This window comes from Eleutherodactylus coqui, chromosome 6 (assembly GCF_035609145.1).
Source record: "Eleutherodactylus coqui strain aEleCoq1 chromosome 6, aEleCoq1.hap1, whole genome shotgun sequence".
In the NCBI taxonomy this organism is placed as follows: Eukaryota; Metazoa; Chordata; class Amphibia; order Anura; family Eleutherodactylidae; genus Eleutherodactylus; species Eleutherodactylus coqui.
In genome coordinates, this window is record NC_089842.1 from 28,070,687 (window position 1) to 28,091,130 (window position 20,444).

Sequence of the window (20,444 nt, forward strand, 5' to 3'; positions counted from 1 at the left end):
CGCTATTGTGGCTTAATAGTGGGACCTGGGAACTTGAGATGCAGCCCAAAATGTAGCTCCTCGCCTGCCCTATTCGTTTCTGTGTCGTTTCCATCACTTTCTTGCGTTTTGCAGATTTTCACAAATGAAAACCTTAGCAAGCATCGGCGATATACAAAAATGCTCGAGTCACCCATTGACTTCAATGGGGTTCGTTACTCGAAACGAACTCTCGAGCATCACTGAAAGTTCGACTCGAGTAACGAGCACCCGAGCATTTTGGTGCTCGCTCATCTCTAGTAGCAACACATCTCACAAAAGTTGTAGCAGAGCCATGTCTACTATTGTGTAGCATCCCACCTTCTTTTTACAAGCCTTTTAAGGTCTAAGAAGTGAGGATACCAGTTGCTGAAGTTTTGGGAGAGAAATGTTGTCCATTCTGTTGATGTATGATTCCAGCTGCTCAACAGTCCAGGGTCTTCTTTAGCAGATTTTTCATTTCTTAATCTACCAAATGTTTTCTATTGATGAAAGGTCTGGACTGCAGGCGGCCAAGTTCAGCATTTGGACTCTTTTTTTGGAGAAAGCCATACTCATTTGATGGATGCAGTATGCAGTTTAGCATTGTCTTGCTGAAATACGCAAGTTCTTCCCTGAAAGAGACATTGTCTGGATGGGACTATATGTTATTCTAAAGCTTCTATATACTGCTCAGAATTGACAGTGCCTTTCAAGATGTGTAAAAGACACTAATGCACCCCATACCATCAGAGATGCAGGATTTTACACTGTGTGATGATAACAAGCAGCATGGTCCTTTTCCTCTTGAGTCCACAGGACACGTCGTCTGTGGTTTCCAAAAAGAATTTCAAATTCAGAATAATCTGACCACAGAAGATGCTGATGTTTCTGGATTGCAACCTTTTTTAAGTTTTTTTCTAAAATTAATAAATATTTCAATATACATCTTTTGCTTGGATTGCTACAAGTATGGTGATACCACTTGTGTTTGTTCATTCATAATAACCCTTTACTTTTAGAGCCACTACAAGCTTTAACTTCACACACAGATGCAGATATATTTACTTTGCCTCCTAAGGCCTCTGTCAGACGAGCTTCTTTTTTGCACACAAATTCCTAAGGTGCCAAAAAAGCGCCATTTGCATGTGCCAAAATCGTGTAAACAGGTAATGTTTCAATGCGCAGCAGACCTGAGCTTCATGCACATTGAAATTACCCATTTACTGGAGCAGCTGCACTTGGAGAAGCGCAGCTGCTCCATGAGGAGAGAGAGAAGAAGCCCATAGCAGGGAGAGAGAGCTGAGTTGTGAGGAAATTCCCCATAGCAGGGAGAGACAGAGCGGAACTATGTGTTAATCTCCCATAACTCCGCTCTCTCTCCCTGCTCTGGGGACCCCCGAGGGATATACACATAGTGCACAGAGAGTGGGCTGGGTTTGAGATAGGGAGTGGGGCTATAGAGATTCTCACAGAGATTTCCCATAGCAAAACATAGAGAGGGCAGATCCAGCTAGCCCTGCATCCTCCCACACTCTCGTGGGAAGCCCTGTAACTCCACCCCCTCTCTCCTCACTATGAGGAAATACCTTGAGGAGAGAGGTGGAGGGAGTCCCCTATGGAGCCACCAGGCAGCTCTCAGGTAGCACTGTGCTATAATATAGATTTCTGGTGTGCTTTTTAAAGGATTTAGCAGGATTTTAACCCGTTTAGGACTAGCCACCGTAAATTTATGGTGGCTGGTCCTGAGCTTAAAGCAGCGCCAATAGTAAAATTACGGCGGCGCTTTAAGTCTCCTGTCTCTGCAATCAATCAGAGGCAGGGATGGGTTATAAGCTGTTAGTGAGAGCTGATAACCCGAAGCAGAAGGCAGGAGGGGTATTTAACCCTTTCTGCCTTCTGCTTCTCCAAGTACACAGCGCTCAATGAGCACTGTGTGGGGAAAGTGAAAGTAAGATTCATTTTCACTGCAGGAGCCCGGGGAGGGGGGGGGGGACATGTGACCCCCCCCCCCCCCCCCCCCGGAATTCCCTGCTACTGCAGAGTTGGAGGGTCAAACTAGACCCTGGCAGCTCTGCAAGTTACTACTGTCACTACAGGGGTTGCTTTCCCCTGTAACTGGGGCTCCTATGGACGCCCCAGCTACAGTGGGAAAGTGTCAAATAAAGAAAAAAAAACATGTGAATGCCCCCCAGAGGTCTTACATGACGTCATGGGGGACATAGATAGTAAAAAACACAATTACATAAATAAGTAAAATAAAATTCCAGAATAAAACAATAATATATACATAAGAAAGAAAATGACCCCAAACCAACACCAACCAAAAACGTTGCTATAAGCACCCTGTAAACCAAAACCATACATATTATATATCAAAACGTCCGAAAGAAATAGAGGAACCCATTCCCATACTTTATTTTAGTGCAAATATAAAAATAATTTTTAAAAAACTATAAATGTTAAAAAAAAAATCATTTTTTTTACCCCCAATAAAACTAAAAAAACGGGGGGGGGGGGGGAGTCAGTGAAAAAGATATTCAAAAAATTGTCCTATATGTCACAGAAAGAAAAACGCAGCAAAAATAATTTTGATAGCTAAAGGAAAAAAAAATAGTGCAGTAAAACCGCCACATGGGTAAAATCCTTAAAAAGGGTCTGGTCCTTAAGGTACAAAACAACCTGGTCCTTAAGGGGTTAAGGGTGTTTTTGGTGGGAGATTAGCTCATATGCTACTGTCCATCTTGCCTGCTAGCCAATCCCCCCAAGGCATGAATATTTATACACACTTATGACACAAATACTTATAACAAGGCACAGACATTGATGGGATTGGTTTGCACTTAAAAGGAATACTGCAACAGATATAAATATTTTTAACTAGGCACTGATAAGGGAGTGAAAGTTTATGGTCCCTGAATTACTGTTGGAGGGGCCAGCAGTCTTATCTGTGTTATAGATGTCTTATACCTGCCATTCACACATAAAACCTTGGCAATAATTTAATCCTCCATTGAACGTGTCAAAAGTTGTTATAAATTTACATTCCCAAATTCTTCTGTGGTTTTGTGACTTGAAACTCCCCTTTAATATCAAAACTCTCATATCTCCTATGTCATTTCCATGATTAAAAAAGTGCTCGGCCACAGGTAAATCTGTCTTCCTCTGTTTAATTGTATGGCGGTGAGATCTCATCCTCACGTTCAGTTTTTGTCCCGCTTCTCCGACATAAAGCCCCCCAACAGGACATTTACTGCACAGAATCAGGTACACAACATCAGATGTGGAACATGTGAATGTCCCTGGGATCTTATAGTCTTGCTGTGTGTTCGGGATCCGTATCCTGTCCGTTGTCAGTACATGTGAGCCGGTTTTGCAGCTCCTTACATTGCAGGATAAGTTCCTTTTTGTGTGTCAAAGGGTAATGCACTCCGGATTATAAGGTTCTTCAAATTTGGAGGTTGCCTGTAACACAGATGGGGAGGGTCTGTGGTGTTTTGCCACATAGCTGGTTGAGTTTCTCACCAGTGGTTTAAGGACGCCTTTCACCCATCCTTTCTGGGGACATATCATTTCCTGAAACACAAATTCTCAACACTCAGTATGTCTCTTCTAGTGGGAACTACTTGTTGGAAAAAAACAGGAATACTAAATTGAGTATGTAGAATCCATTGGTGAAAGCAAATTTGGTGGTTGGTGCATTACAATTCAAGGAAAGGCAAACATATGCAAATAAGGTTGTCGAGACAACAACATTTCTGAATTTTTTTAGCCTATAACCTTCTCGAGATTATACTGTGTGCAAAATGTCATGTCAGCCAGTGGTACAGTTTGTGCGTGACGCTCCAACAGACAGACAATCGACGAATATATATAAGATTGGAATTCTATGTGTATGGTTACATTGGCATACTTTGAAGTTATTAGGGTGACTTCATACAAGTGGATATGTTTTGTGAGAAACATGTACACATAAAAATTTGTTTGTCTGACATGAATTTTTTAATGAGGAATTGCAAAAGAATCCCTGTATATTTGCAATGGCAAAAATCAACCCTCAGAGCCTAATTTAAAGTCTGCAAAAACATTCTTTTTCTGTACCGTGTCTGATTAAGGCCAAATGTTCACGGGCGGATTTGAATTGTTGAATCCGCGCAGGTACCCCGCAGGTAAAACCACTCATAGGGAATCATGGACGTCCGCAACTGAATTAAAGCATGTGGATTTGATTTGAGATCTTTGGGTGGGGAAATCAAATCACAGCATGCTTCATTTCAGTGTGGTTATAAACTTCAAGCTAATTGTGAAGTTTCCTTAAGGGGGCTCTGTGCAAAATGCAAATAAATATATATATAATTTAGACAATGTGATTTTTCTGACTGTTCATCTCTTTGACAGTGGGCAAACTTACAAGATCAGCAAGGGATCAAATACTTATTTCCTTCACTCTATCTATCTCTCTATCTGTGTGTGTATATGGGAGGCTTCAGGCGAATGTAGTTTTCTTCCCTTATGAGGCCATGATGATTATGGCCATATATTGGAACAAAACAAAGCTGGTAATTTCTGTGGTTTCGTTTTAACTAGCAGTACCCCCCCCCCCCCCCTCTATAATACTTGATTGAGAAGAGCTAGGACCTGCCCTATCTTTCCCGAACATAGTGAATACTACGTGCAGGAAAAATCGGGCGGCCGCCATATTCCCACGTTTTGTTCTTTTCAAACGCCTGTGCTCTGGTGCAAAGTTTGAACGGGCGATGAAAAAACCTTGTTCAGGTGGAACCTTTCTCTGTAGCGCTAAGCGCAATTGCTCCTACAGCCGCCTGATACTGCCATGTGTGTATGTATATATAATAGATATGCACACCCCGCAATGCATTGTTTTTATGAGGCGCACTGCACTGGCAGACACACTCGCATATTTGCCATGCACGATATTGGTCTCGGGCTGATATAGTACTCACTTGTGTAAAATCAGCCAAAGAGAATGAATTTAACATCACCAAAGACATAAAGGAATACATTGCTCTCTATTGTCAGCATGCTATGGTGCTGTCCCCCAAGTGTCAATGCATAATGCAACCCAAGTGTCAGCGTGCCCGCCTGTATCCCATCTTGTATCCAAGCTAGAGGCAGTACAACAGGGTACTAGAGCCTCCATGCCTGCCTGTATCACATCTTGTATCCAAGCTAGAGGCAGTACAACAGGGTACTAGAGCCTCCATGCCTGCCTGTATCACATCTTGTATCCAAGCTAGAGGTGGTACAACAGGGTACTAGAGCCTCCATGCCTGCCTGTATCACATCTTGTATCCAAGCTAGAGGTGGTACAACAGGGTACTAGAGCCTCCATGCCTGCCTGTATCCCATCTTGTATCCAAGCTAGAGGCAGTACAACAGGGTACTAGAGCCTCCATGCCTGTCCGTACCACATCTTGTATCCAAGCTACAAGCGGTGCAACAGGGTATTAGAAACTCCATTCCGCCTGTATCACATCTTGTATCCAGGCTAGAGGTGGTACAACAGGGTACTAAAACCTCTATGCCCACTTGTATCACATCTTGTATCCAAGCTAGAGGTGATACAACAGGGTACTAGAGTCTCTATGCACATCTGCATCACATTTTGTATCCAAGCTGGAGGCGGTACAACAGGGTACTAGAGCATTTAAGCCTGCCCGTATCACATCTTGCATCCAAGTTAGAGGTGGTACAACAGGACATACATATATGCATACAATAAGGCCACATTTATATATACACTAGCTTACCCGTCGCGGGTTGCTGCGAAGACAGACAGACATACATACATTCGTTTTTATATATATATATAGATAACCAATCACAGCGCAGCTTTCATGTTACCTCAGCTTTATAATATATAACACCCAATCACAGCGCAGCTTTCATGTTACATCAGCAGTATAATATATAACAACCAATCACAGCGCAGCTTTCATGTTACCTCAGCAGTAAGAGAAATAACAACCAATCACAGCGCAATTTTTATTCTGCCTCAGCAATATAAAAAATAGCAACCAATCACAGCACAGCATTCATTTTACCTAAGTGGTATAATATATAGCAACCAATCACAGCACAGCTTTCATGTAACCTCAGTAGTATAAGAAGTAGCAACCAATAACAGCACAGCTTTCATGTTACCTCAGCAGTATAAGAAATAGCAACCAATCACAGCACAGCTTTCATGTTACCTCAGCATTCTCAATATCCAGCAATTGTCCTGCGAAACGTTCGGCGGATGCATCATTTTGTAGCTGAACACGCATCCCGTTGCTCGTAATGCCTTTTGCTTACTTGAGATGGAAATCAAACGATCTTTGTCTGGGGGGCATAACTGTCGACGATGCTCGCACACGCGCCACCTATCGTAGGATAGATGTACTATGCCAGTAATCTTCCCAGGAGTGTACTCAGCAACTTCCCAAAGTTTCATGGCGATTGGATGAATGGTGTAGTAATGCATAAAAGACAGACAGACAGACATACATTCATTTTTATATATATAGATGACATCAGGAAGTGTGAGAATTAGATTCTGTACGTAAAATTTGGACACTAATTCTTTTGCATCTAGAATTGAATAATTGAGTTGGGACGCATTAGATTTTCCTATTTATGACATAATCAATGCTTGTGCCAAATTTCAAGTTTCTATGACATCGGGAAGTGAGAGAATTAGATTCCGTACGTAAAATTTGGACGCTAATTCTTTTGCGCTATAATTGAATAATCGAGTTGGGACCCTTTAACTTTTCCTATTTATGACATAATCAATGTTCGTGCCAAATTACATCGGGAAGTGAGAGAATTAGATTCCGTACGTAAAATTTGGACGCTAATTCTTTTGCACTTAGAATTGAATAATTGAGTAGGGACCCATTAGCTTTTCCTATTTATGACATAATCAATGCTTGTGCCAAATTTCAAGTTTTTAGGACATTGGGAAGTGAGAGAATTAGATTCCATACATAAAATTTGGACGCTAATTCTTTAGCGCTTAGAATTAAATAATCAAGTTGGGACCCATTAACTTTTCCTATTTATGACATAATCAATGCTCATGCCACATTTCATGTTTCTACGACATCGGGAAGTGAGAAAATTAGTGGCAATGATGGAAATCGAACGATCTACGTGGGGGGGCGTAACTGTCGACGATGCTCGCACGCGCAAAACCTATCGTAGGATAGATGTACTATGCCAGTAATCTTCCCAGGAGTGTGCTCAGCAACTTCCTAAAGTTTCATGGCGATCGGATGAATAGTGTAGTAATGCATAAAGGACAAACAGACAGACATACATTCATATATATATATATATATATATATATATATATATATATATATATATATATATATATATATATATATACACACTCATACAATACATTGCATGAGGAATATTTAAAGTGGAAAAAATATAGTAATTGGCTTTATCCGAGTATCGCTGTGCTCGTCCCTGAAGATTCGGGTGCCGGTACGGAGCGGGGAGCTGCAGGGGAGAGCGGGGAGGAACGGAGGTAAGATCTTTCTCTCCCTCTCTCCCACCCGCTCTCCCCAGCTCCCCGCTGCGACTCACCTGTCAGCCGCAGCGGCACCCGAATCTTCAGGGACGAGCACAGCGATACTCGGATAAAGCCAATTACTCGAGCGAGTAGTGCTTTTCCGAGTACGCTCGCTCATCTCTAATAGGCAAGCATTTCCTGTTTTACCATGTGGAGCGACTACTGTGAGATTGCAAGGAAGATCTGGAAGCCCTAGGGAAATGGGTGTTCAGGGAGAGAGCCAGGGAAGAACACTAGCAGATTTTGGTAGACCTCATGCCGGACTACACATCAGTATTCACTGCACTGAAGTGGGCGGAAGTACAACAGGGTCCTAGAGCCTCCATGTGGAGTGGTCACCACAGCAAGGAGTCACGGCAGTTGACCTTCTCGCAGGAGGAGCTGAAGATGTAAACAAAGCATGGAGGTAAAAAATGGAGCCTAGGTAAGTACTACTTCGGAAAAAAACCCGTTTTGAATGTGTTGTTGACAGCAGTCTGTGCCGGCAGGGGAGAGTTATTGATAAAAACAAAAATACAGATTGCATTGACAGAACCCCTTTAAGGCATTTTAGCTTTCTGGTTCTGTGCCAAGTAGGCAGTTCTGAAGTTGGGTCTAACCGCATACTTATCCCACATTCTTACACTCCTATAAAATACATGGCATACCCTCATATTGGAAAGTGAAAATAGATGCTCTCCCCTCCCTTGGAGTTATATATAGTAAGGTGATCATCCGCTATATACAGGGCACCACGGCAAAGTTTAAAATGGAGAGGTCACATGGTTTTCATTCCACCATAATATTTTTTTTTTTTATATAAATTCTTTATTTATAAATTTTGGGGTAGATACAGGATGCACTGGGTGAAGGCGCAAAGCCGACTCAATAACTGATTTTGCCAGCAATGCCCCCTTTTCTATATTTTCACACCTAACTTGCTACTGCATCACACAGAGGAAGGTCTTTTCTCGTGGAACACTGTTAGATGTTTAAACAGCCTAAGGAGCAATTTGTATAAAACTCTATAGAAGTGATTCCATTTACCCTTCTCCAGATGCCTATATGAAGCTGGTGTATGTTTTTTTGTGTTAACGAGAACTGCCTTTACTTGTAATTCTGGAAAACCTTCAATAAAAATCTGATTTAAAAAAAACAAAAAAAAAACAAAGAGGAAGGATGTCCCTGGGGCCCCCAAAAAATCTGACGCTTCACCATTTAAAGGAAAAATCCCCATAGCCTCCAGCCGTACTCCCACTGACTCAGAAGACCCAATATCCCAATTGCCTCCAGCTGTACACCTCCTGACTTGAAAATCCATTAGCCGTTACAATGCTGGACACATCAGCATCTCTGCAAACAAACACCAACACACACCATCCAATGATAGGGGGAAGGTGGCTATCGACAACCTGCCTTCCCCCTTTGACCAATTTTATAACTGACGCCAATGACCCGACCAGCATGTGATGCCCAACCAAACTATGCATTAACAATGCATGTCATCCTTGCACTGTGAGCAGATATGCTTAAATCTGCAGCTGCCTCCAAAGTTGCATTGGCCCTCACTGAGTTGCCAACACACTCCTGTTGTTTTCCCCATCAAATTGTTGGCATTGACCGGTAACTGGGAACCCCTAGCTAAGCTATAAGACATGACTTTCCCCCGGAAAGGGCTGCCAGTCTCTCACTGGGGTCATTATTAGAGATGAGCGAGCATACTCGTCCGAGCTTGATGCTCCTTCGAGTATTAGGGTGCTCGAGATGCTCGTTACTCGAGACGAGCACCATGCGGTACTCTTCTCGATTAAACGAGCACTGACCATTGAATTCAATGGAGCCGGCAATACAGCCGGCTCCATTGAAAGCAATGGGCTGCCGGCGAGCGCGGGATGAATTGTCGGGAAGGGCTTAAATATATAAGCCCTTACCTGCAATTCATACAGAAATGTGTAAAAATAAAATATATCTATATATATAAAATTGAATGTATGTCTGTCTGCGTGTCTGCGTGTCTGTTTGTCCTTTATGCGCTACTACACCATTCATCCGATCGCCATGAAACTTTGGGAAGTTGTTAAGTACACTCCTGGGAAGATTATAGGCATAGTACAAATATCCTACGATAAATGGCGCACGAGCGTCGTCGAAAGTTACGCCCCCCCCCCACGTAGATCGAATAAGTAAGCCACCTGCTATTGTGATGTCATCACTGATGTCATCAACATTGGACGCCCTTGAACATGCCCCAACATGTTCTATAAAGCTGCATTGTGATGTCATTAAGGCTCTATTATGACACGTACAGCTTGGAACCACTGGAGCACGCCAGCCAATTACCATTGGAGTTGGAAGTGGGTAAACAAGTACTAGGATATCTTCCTAAGAAGCCGCAGCAGCCGGATAAATTGTTTGTTCCACCCAACGGCTATTTTATTCAGCCCGCAAGGGGGAAGCAGCGGCCTACAAAATCTAATTCCCTCATTTCCTGATGTCATAGATAGATAGATAGATAGATAGATAGATAGATAGACTGTATGCAATAACCCTGATAGAGATAGATAGATAGATAGATAGATAGATAGATAGACCCCAGCGGTCCCCCAGCAGTAATAATGCCCGCTCCCCCCCCCCCCCCCAGCGGTTCCCCCAGCAGTCATAATACCCCCCCCCCAGTGGTCCACCAGCAGTCACAATGCCACCCCCAGCTGTCCGCCAGCAATAATAATGCCCCCCTCCCCCCAAGTGGTTCCCCCAGCAGTCATAATGGCTCCCCCCCAGCGGTTCTCCTGGCAGTCATCATGCCCCCCTTCCCCCACAGAGATTTTCTTGGCAGTCACCATGCCCCCCTCCCCCCAACGATTCTCCCAGCAGTCATGCCTCCGCTCCCCCGCCAGCGATTCTCCCAGCAGTCAGAATGTCTCCCATCCCCCCCCCCCCAGCGATTCTCCCAGCAGTCAGAATGTCTCCGATCCCCCCCCAGTGATTATCCCAGCAGTCAGAATGTCTCCCATCCCCCCCCCCAGCGATTCTCCCAGCAGTAAGAATGTCTCCCATCCCCCCCCCAGCGATTCTCCCAGCAGTAAGAATGTCTCCCCCCCCCCCCCCCCCCCCCAGCGATTCTCACACAACGGCTATTTTATTCAGCCTGGAAGGGGGAAGCAGCGGCCTACAAAACCTCAGTGGTCGCAGCTGCCGTCATCTATATATATAAAAACGAATGTATGTATGTATGTCTGTCTTCGCAGCAACGCGCGACGGGTACGCTAGTATATATATATACACTCACCTTGTCTCGGCAGAACGATGTTAGCCCATTGAATTCAATGGAGCCGGCAATACAGCCGGCTCCATTGAAAGCAATGGGCTGCCGACGATCGCGGGATGAATTGTCGGGAAGGGCTTAAATATATAAGCCCTTCCCTGCAATTCATCCAGAAATGTGTAAAAATAAAAAAAATATATATACTCACCTGGTCCCGGCAGACGGAGTTCAGCGCGGCCAGCTGGCAGTTCTCCTGGGTGAGTGAGTGCTGCCTCTGATTGGCTATGGGGCAGCTCTCAGCTGAATGACAGCTGAGCTGAGCCAATCAGAGGCAGCACTCACTCAGCCATTCATGAATTCATGAATGGGTGTGAGTGAGAGCTGCCTCTGATTGGCTCAGGGGCAGCTCTCAACTGAATGACAGCTGAGCTGAGCCAATCAGCACTCACTCACCCATTCATGAATTCATGAGTGGGTGTGAGTGAGAGCTGCCTCTGATTGGTCAGGCTGTGACCAATCAGAGGCAGCTCATTCAGCAGGCGGGGATTTTAAATCCCCGTCTGCTGAATACTACTCACAGCTGTTCAGAGCAGTTCAGCGTTACTACCGCTACTGCGTACGGTCATATAACCACTTAGGGGCATACCCGATCTGTCCATATTATAGATATACCCATATTGGGACATCAGCAATTTATGTTATAGATACCATTTGGGCAGCGTAATACGATAACCCCGCCCCCTCCCCGATGATGCTCCAACTCATCATCACGTCGCAACCACGTGACCCCTCACGTTGTCAGGTGACCTCTCCATCATGGCGGTCGCCACGTAGCAGTATGGGCAGGTACTTTCATTTTCATTTTCCATTACTCTTCATAGTCACATATATATATATATATAAGGTGATGTTACTGTGTGCATTTTATACTATGTTTTTTGTGCTTGATAAAGTCTTGTTAGACGAAACGCGTTGCACTTAGGACCTGTGCGTCCCAATAAAGAATCCTCTTTTTGTTATTACCACTCTGTGGATTCTTTGTGCTATTACAGTCACCTGTAAGCAGCGCTGATATCCTTTTTTGCACTTATGTGCAACCCTTCATGCTTATCCAAACACCATATGTGAGGGATTAGCGTTTAGGATCGGTAGCAACCTGGACATAAGCAGTCAGAGACAGTGACACATGGGATAAAGTCTTTAGTCCAGGCATTGCCTGGGTTTATTTCCAAGCAAACAAAGCAAAATACAGGCCTTAAAGGGGTTGTCTCGAGGAAGCAGTGAAATTTTTTTTTTGCCCAGTCCCCCTAATTAAGCATACATTACTAAGCCCCTCTGTAAATGACTTTTCTAGCTGGTTTGTACTTACAGTTCCAGCGTTTCAGCAACTTATAAAAAGTTTCCCCAAGATGGCCGCCGGCTCTTTTCCCGTCGCTTGCTGTAGCCCGACGTGCGTGCTCCCGAGACGCTACCAGCTGTGTCTCCCTGACAACCAGACGCCCCGCAGCCGCCGACCGGACCCCGGGATTGAACGCGGCCGACCAGTCACCCACCGCCAGGCAGCAGGTAACCGGCGCTTGCCCCCGGCTCCCCCGCGCTTGCCCCCGGCTCCCCCGCGCTACGCCCCGGCTCCCCCGCGCTACGCCCCGGCTCCCCCGCGCTACGCCCCGGCTACCCCGCGCTACGCCCCGGCTCCCCCGCGCTACGCCCCGGCTCCCCAGCGCTACGCCCCGGCTCCCCAGCGCTACGCCCCGGGGCCACAGCGGTAGGCTCCGGGGCCACAGCGGTAGGCTCCGGGGCCACAGCGGCAGTCAGTCACGCGTCACCCCCGTCAGTTCGTCACCCATCACTTACCTGGGCGGCTGGGCTGGACTGGGCGGCTGGGCTGGGCGGCTCTGCTGGGCGGCTGGGCGGCTTCTCGGCACGGCTGGGCGGCTCTGCACCTTCCTCTAAGAGAGGATGGTAGCAGAATGGCCGCTCCAGCGCGCTCCCGAGAAGATACAGCTCGTCTGCGCATGCGCAGAAGAGCTGTAGCGGCGAGCACACTGAAGCGGCTCGTGCTCAGAGCAGAAGACCGGACTGCGCAAGCGCGTCTAAAAAAGCAAGCCGCCAGCGAATTTAGACGGAACCATGGAGACGAGGACGCTAGCAAAGGAGCAGGTAAGTGAATAACTTCTGTATGGCTCATAATTAATGCATGATGTATATTACAAAGTGCATTAATATGGCCATACAGAAGTGTATAACCCCACTTGATTTTGCGATACAACCCCTTTAACTTCAGGCCAACACAAAGTAAATCCTGCTCGTCTGAGCACTTACTAAACATGTAGCGTTCCTGTCTACACACTGGTAACCAAATGGTATCTGCGCACAGCCAGCCAGGACTCTCAGACCTGCAAAGGTCTCAGCTCTCCCCCAGGCCCTGTAGGCCCAGGCTTTATAAGGCCTGGTACCAGCCTCACCTGGTACGTGGGAGTGACCATCCCACCCTTCGCTTTGGTCACTCCAGGAAAAGCCGGCCCGGATTATGCGGCTTGGAGCCACTTACTTGCTACAACGTGTCAGTAACTTAGTGTTACTGACACCATACTGCCGGCTTCCTCCACCGAGCCCAGGCTGCTCGGTGGCACGTATCTGCCCAAGTGCTCCCTAAAGCCTCATAGGAGAGCATCCTATGCGGAATATATCTGCCCTCCAGCACTTTGCCGGTCACCTTCTCACAATAAATATATATATATATATATATATATATATACATATACACACACATTTTTAGGATTGCTTTTTACAATAAATCAAGCATGTTTATACCTGCATTTTCCACCTTGGCTTCCATGGTTCCTCAGAGCGCCCAAGGTAACATTTTCATTCTTGCCATCCACTGCTGCCTTTTCTTAAAGGGGCTGAGCCTCAATAATTTGGGGATACAACTAACCTGGGCTAGCTCCTCCCCACACCTCTGGTAAGTTTAGGAAACCATCTGTTTTTTTTTTTTGCGTCCACACTTCGGATTTCCGTTGGAAGTATTCTGAGTGCATACTGGGACGTGGAGGTGTCGGGTGGAGAGTTTCCCTATGCATTGGGGGAACTTTTCCACCTACGCCAGGTAAGTTCTCTTGTACACCACTATAATTTACATTTATATTGGCATTAGAGGAAGGAGCGCTGTCCTTACTTTTCTTTTTTCATCACTTCCTGGCAATGTGATATGTATTTAGTACTAGCTGATATACCGGCTTCGCCCGAGTTAATTTGGTACTGGTGTTTATCTGGTGTTCACACAGAAAATCTTATAAAGTCAGGGTTACTTAAGAGACACCGAGGAAAAAAACATATGTTCACCATTTTGCATGGTTCTTTGCGTTACCAAGAAAACACCATGTGGAGGTAACCATGCAACGTTTCCTTTATATAAAATTACATCAGGATTGAGAGAATTAGATTACGTACATAAAATCTGGACGCTAGTTTTTTTGCGCTTAGAATTGAATAATCGTGTTAGGACCCAAAAGCTTTTCCTATTTATGACAAAATCTATGCTTGTGCCAAATTTCAAGTTTCGATGACATCGGGAAGTTGGAGAATTAGTGGCGAGTGAGTCAGTCAGTGAGCCAGTCAGTGAATCAGTCAGTGAGTGAGTCAGTGAGGGCTTTCGTCTTTATATATATAGATGACTGCTTTCTGCAGCAATATGAATATGTTTTTGTTTAGATGTAAAGTTTCTAGACTTTTGTGTAATGTATGTGGTCGAACCCCGGTGGTATAAAAGGGTGACTGGCACAAAAAGTTCCCCATCCATTCTCTATCGACGTCTCACCTCCTGCACCAGTTCAGTGTGTTCATTGGTTTTCTCAGTGTTAGTATTGTGAATGTTATGAGTCCTAGGAATGGATATGTCTATGATGGATGTAGTTGAGTTATTTCTGTCCATGAGTGTGATGTCTGCTCTGTTGTGGTGAATTGTTTGTGATTCTCTCTGTCGTAGTAGCCAGCCTACTCCATTAGAGAGAGACCTCTGGATCTAGCTCTGCTGGGCGGAGAGAAGATGTCGGGCAGCCGCCTGGAAGACTCATTGGTGGAGGAAGTGACGTCAGACGCCAGAACCAGCAGCGCGCGCCGAGGCAGAAGCGCTGAAGCAGGAGCGGAGGGCAGAAGGGGATACCGCAGGAGCCGGAGCCGGCGCCCAGAGGCCACCAGGCGTCCAGCGCCGGCAGGAGGTTTGTCCGAGGGGAGCATGGCAAACGCGGAGCAGAGCAGCAGGTACTGAAGCGGCAGAATGGCAGAGAGAGTGGCCGCCGGGAGAGCAGGTGACGTCACCAGGAGGAGTGGAGGAGCTGCAGCAGGAGCCGATAGGTATCTTCTGTGTGTGTGTGTGACTCTAAGTGTGTGTCTTCTGTGTATCTAGTGTGTCCTAGTTGTGTCTTCTGTGTGTGTGTGTCTGTGTCTGTGAGTCTCAGTGTTTGTGGGGAAAAAAAAATTTTTTGTGTGTGAGCAGTTGCGCAGAGGCGGTAGCGAGTGAGCAGTTGCGCAGAGGTGGCAGCGAGTGAGCGTAAGCGTCAGCATGTGAGTGGTGGCGCAGAGGCGGCAGCGGGTGAGCGGTTGCGCAGAGGGGGCAGCGTGTGAGCAGAAGCGTGTGAGCAGCGTGTGCAAGGCAGCGTGTAAGTAGTTGCGCAGAGGCAGCAACGTGTGAGCGGTTGAGCAGAGACAGCAGCGTGTGAGCGGTTACGCACAGGCGACAGCGTGTGATCGGTTGCGCAGAGGCGGCAGTGTGTGAGCGGTTGCGCAGAGTAGGCAGCGTGTGAGCGGCAGCAGTGAGTGACAGCGTGTGAGCGGCAGTGTGTGAGTGGTTGAGCAGAGGCAGCAGCGTGTGAGCAGTTGAGCAGAGGCAGCAGTGTGTGAGCGGTTGAGCAGAGTCGACAGCGTGTGAGCGGTTACGCAGAGGCAGTAGCGTGTGAGCGGAGTGTGAACAAGTCTATCTTCACTACTTCCACAAGTAAATTGTAGATCCCCATTAGGATGAGCTCCATGCCTGGCAATGTCATCCAGTGTGCTACTTGTGCAATGTATGCGGTCCTTGATCAGCCGATCGAGGGTGCATACTGTTGCGCAAGATGCGTGCACGTCGCACATTTAGAAACCCTAATCCTGGATCTAAATGAGCAACTGGCAACACTGAGAGCGATTGAGAACATGGAAAGGAGTTTGCTGCTCACTGAGCAGACACTCGCTGGGGTAGAAGCGGGGGCGGATGGTAGTACGGAAGAGCAGGGGGAGCAGGCAGTAAGCTGGGTGACAGAAAGAAGGAGGGATAGAGGGAAGAGAACCAAGGAGGCTAGTCCTGAACTGGCACAACCCAACAAGTTTGCAAAGTTGGCAGCTGAGGGGGATGCCATTACAGAGCCAGCACCGCTGCAGCACGACATGCCCTCTGAACACCAGGGGATGACTGCTCCAGTGAGACGAGGACGGGGAGCGTATGGCAGGCTACACAGGTCCTAGTGGTGGGGGACTCAATTATAAGGGGGACAGATAGGGCAATCTGCCATAAAGACCGGGATCGTCGAACGGTGTGTTGTCTTCCTGGCGCTCGAGTTCGACACACCGCGGATCGGATTGACAGATTACTGGCAGGGGCTGGTGAGAATCCAGCGGTCATGGTGCACGTTGGCACCAATGAACAAATTAGAGTTCAATGAAGGGTCCTCAAAAATGATTTTAGGACCTAGGATCAAAGCTTAGGGCGAGGACCTCCAGGGTAGTTTTCTCGGGAATACTAACTGCACCTAAAGCCACCCTAAAAAAGGCAGCAGGATCTTAGGGAGGTAAACAAGTGGCTTCGAAGTTGGTGTAAGAAGGAGGGATTTGGGTTCCTGGAGAACTGGGCTGACTTTGCTGTTGGCTACAGGCTCTACCGTAGGGACGGGCTGCATCTTAATGGGGAGGGTGCAGCTGTGCTGGGGGAAAAAATGGCTGGAAGGCTGGAGGAGTGTTTAAACTAGGGACTGGGGGGGGGGGAGGGTAAAATGAGAAATAGTGGGGTAGCCAGTGTAACTAGCAACCTGTGTCCAAGCAAGGGGAATGGGGGTCGAGCAGGGGGTGGGGTTAGTACAGATAGCACTGTTACATCAGCCATTAGTACGAATAACAACAAAACGATTTTAAAAAACAAAAAAAAGATATAAATTGTATGACCAAGAATGCAAGAATCTGATGGGTAAAGTGGGTGAGCTTGAAGTGAGAATGGCCGATGAAAACTATGATATAGTCGGAATAACGGAAACATGGCTTGATGATAAGTGGGATTGTGCGGCGAATTTGCAGGGGTGCAATCTCTTCAGAAGAGTCCGAACGAACCAGAAAGGGGGAGGGGTATGTCTGTACGTCAAATCGAACTTAAAGCCGAGGCTATTCACTGAATGTATTCCTAAAACGTAACTTTTATTAAATAATATTTAAAACCCCTCAGGGTGCCACACTGACACGACGTGACATAACACAGGCATACATGTATAAGAACAGCTCAATATTAAGCTAATAGTAAAAGATGTTAGGAAAGAGACCCCATATGAGTAAATAGCTCATATAACAGGAGGAAGGCACACACACATGAAAGTCGTATATGTTGGTGCCAGCCAACAATAATATGGGGCTACTGACCGGAACTGCGATGGTGCAATTCCCAGATATAACAAATCCCAAAACAGAAAAAATTCTCTTGGACCAGTGCAGAAAATGGATAGGTTGGTACACGAATATAGATTAATTCGTATTTGGTTCAACGCGTTTCTGTCAGAGGACTGACTTCATCAGGAACCAACTAACGTGGAAAAGTTATACTAGGAAAGGGTGCAATAACCCTAACTAATATGAAAGAACAAAGCTGCCGTGACTTGGCGTCAGGCGGATGCGACGATGCCACAAGGCCCGATGATAGTACTAGGCGAGCCCTTGGACCGTGCACCCTATCAGACACTCCTAGAAGGTGGAAGGTTACCACCAAGACCAGTCGCCTGAAAGCACAGACAGTGCAGACAGATGGTGACCCAAAGTAAGTGGTGTGCAGCTAATGTAAAAGAACAAAGCTGCCGTAATTCGGCGTGAAAACCATGCAACGATACCACAAGGCCAGATGACAATGATATGCCGGTCCTTGGATCGCGCACCCCTCTTCAAAAATAGAGGGTAAGCGATTACCACCGATAATGGTCGCCTTAAAGCACCAAAGGTATAAAGAAATGGTCGCCCAATAATAGTGGTTTATCAGATTGCCTTAAATAAAGCCAAGAAGTAGATGCTTGAAACCAATCTATTCTGAATTAGCAAGATTCTATGCTGTTACTAGTAGGGCAACAAATAGAGTAGGAGCAAGAGAGTGATGCAGCAGCACCTCCAGTCTGGATGGTAGACTGGAGGTAAATGTGGTCTATGAGAACCGTGTCTCCTTATAAAGCAGCTGAGAGGTAAACGCCCTGAGAGGGGTGTGATCCCATTAGCCAATGGATGCTTGAGGGTGGAATTAGGGAACGCCCCCTTGGGAGGATCATAGGTACCTGTATAATAAGATTAGAGATTGGTACTAGATCGCCCTATAAAGTAATTGTACATGAATTAGATACGGTGAGCGGGCCAGCAATGTATGTCTTTATTCAGCCCAAAGCTCAATCAGTGTTGTTGCCATATTCCGAAGGGAATGACAGGCGGTGGTGACGTCATCACGTATGTGCATGGTCACGTGACCGGGAGTCACGTGCAGGGGAGGAGCCAGTCCCGAGTGTAATACTCGCTCTGTATGAGCTAAAGGGACTGAAGGAAATGACGCAAACACATATGGAGGAATCACATAACAGAGTGTAGTGCAGGGAGGGAGGAGCCAGATACGGATCACTGCCCCGATATGTAGAATCTGACTGCTGGCTCACTATGGCAACGGGGACGCATACAGGGTAACACAGGAGGGGGGCGGAGTTTTAATCCAAACTACCCTTGTAGCATATAGTGAAATGGTAGATAATAATGTGAGTTGGCGGTCGGTATGCATCCATAATGGATAGGACATGCGGACCAGCTGTTGTAAATGCAGTGAATCGTGAAAAGAACAATTCTGATCGATGGCATCATATAACAGATCCTGAAGATTTCAGAGAGATATATAATTATATCCCTAAATAGGCTAAAAGATATTGGATGATGCTGAGCCTATATTGGGGGATGCAAAGTATCCCAGCACTAAGCTTGTCTATATTAGCGATAAATGCAATATTACCAGTAGGCTCATAGCTGAATTGCCTATATTAGCTGGTAAATCCGACCTGCCAAAAATATGAACAGATAATGGCCAGGGTAATGGGATAGGTATAGGAGATAGGATAAAACCAGAATACGAAAACCTAAATCCCAAAATGGGATTAGTGGTCAAAACGGCAGTCACAAGAAACAGCCAAACGGAAGGGTTTCGTTGAGGCGATTTGGGGACACAGAGTCCAAGCGGAAAATCCACTGAGATTCCTTTTGTAGTACTTTACGGTTAGTGTCACCTCTCCTTCCGAAACTGCGAATGCATTCGACGCCCTGAAATTTGATATTAAATATATCATCAGCATGGATCTGGCGCATATGGTTGGCCAGCGGGGTACTTTCCCCTCTCCTGATGTTACCCATGTGCCCCAAGATACGTCTACGGAATTCCTGTATGGTCTTACCGACGTAGTTCTTGGGGCACGGGCAGGTGGCAACGTAGACCAGATGTGATGATCTACAGTTGATAAAATCTCTTGTCTCGTATGACGTACCAGTCGTGGCACAGACGAATCTCTTCCCTTTCTGAATGAAGGGACATGCTTCACAGTCGTTACATGGGAAGGTGCCGTTCGGTCGAGCCGACCCCAACCATGTACGTCTGCTTTGATCAGTGTCAAGATGACTTTTGATGATATGATCCCTGAGGTTCCTACCCATTCGGAATGTGAAGAGTGGAACATCTGGGATGGCATCCTTAATATCAGGGTCATCTTTCAAGATGTGCCAGTATTGCCTCAATAATTCTTGCATGAAGGGTACTCCATCATCATAGGTGCCGATCACCCTTGTCGTACTATTTGATGTTTTAGCCCGTGGTTTCAGTAAGGTGGTACGATCTTGTTTTTTTTGCAAAGTCAAAGGCTTGATCAATAATCCTAGAGGGGTATCCCCTATGGAGAAATCTCTCCTTTAGTTTGATACCCTCAGTCAAAAATGTAGTCTCGGATGAGCAATTTCTCTTTAGCCTTAAAAATTGCCCTTTAGGGATCCCACGGCGTAAGGGGTAGGGGTGACAGCTCTGCCAGGGCAGCAGGCTGTTGGTAGCTGTCTTTTTTCTATATAATGTAATAGATAAGTCACCTTGAGCAGTTTTCGAAATACAGATGTCCAAGAAAGCCAAGGACTGTTCCTGTATTTCTGAAGTAATCTTCAGATTGATGTCATTGTCATTTAGATGTAAAACAAAAGACTGGAAATCAGCCATCGTTCCTGACCAGAGGAGGAAAACATCATCAATGTATCGATGCCAGGTAAGAATTTTCTCCGTCCACATACTGTTAGCCTCAGAGAAGACCAGGTGCTCCTCCCATCAGC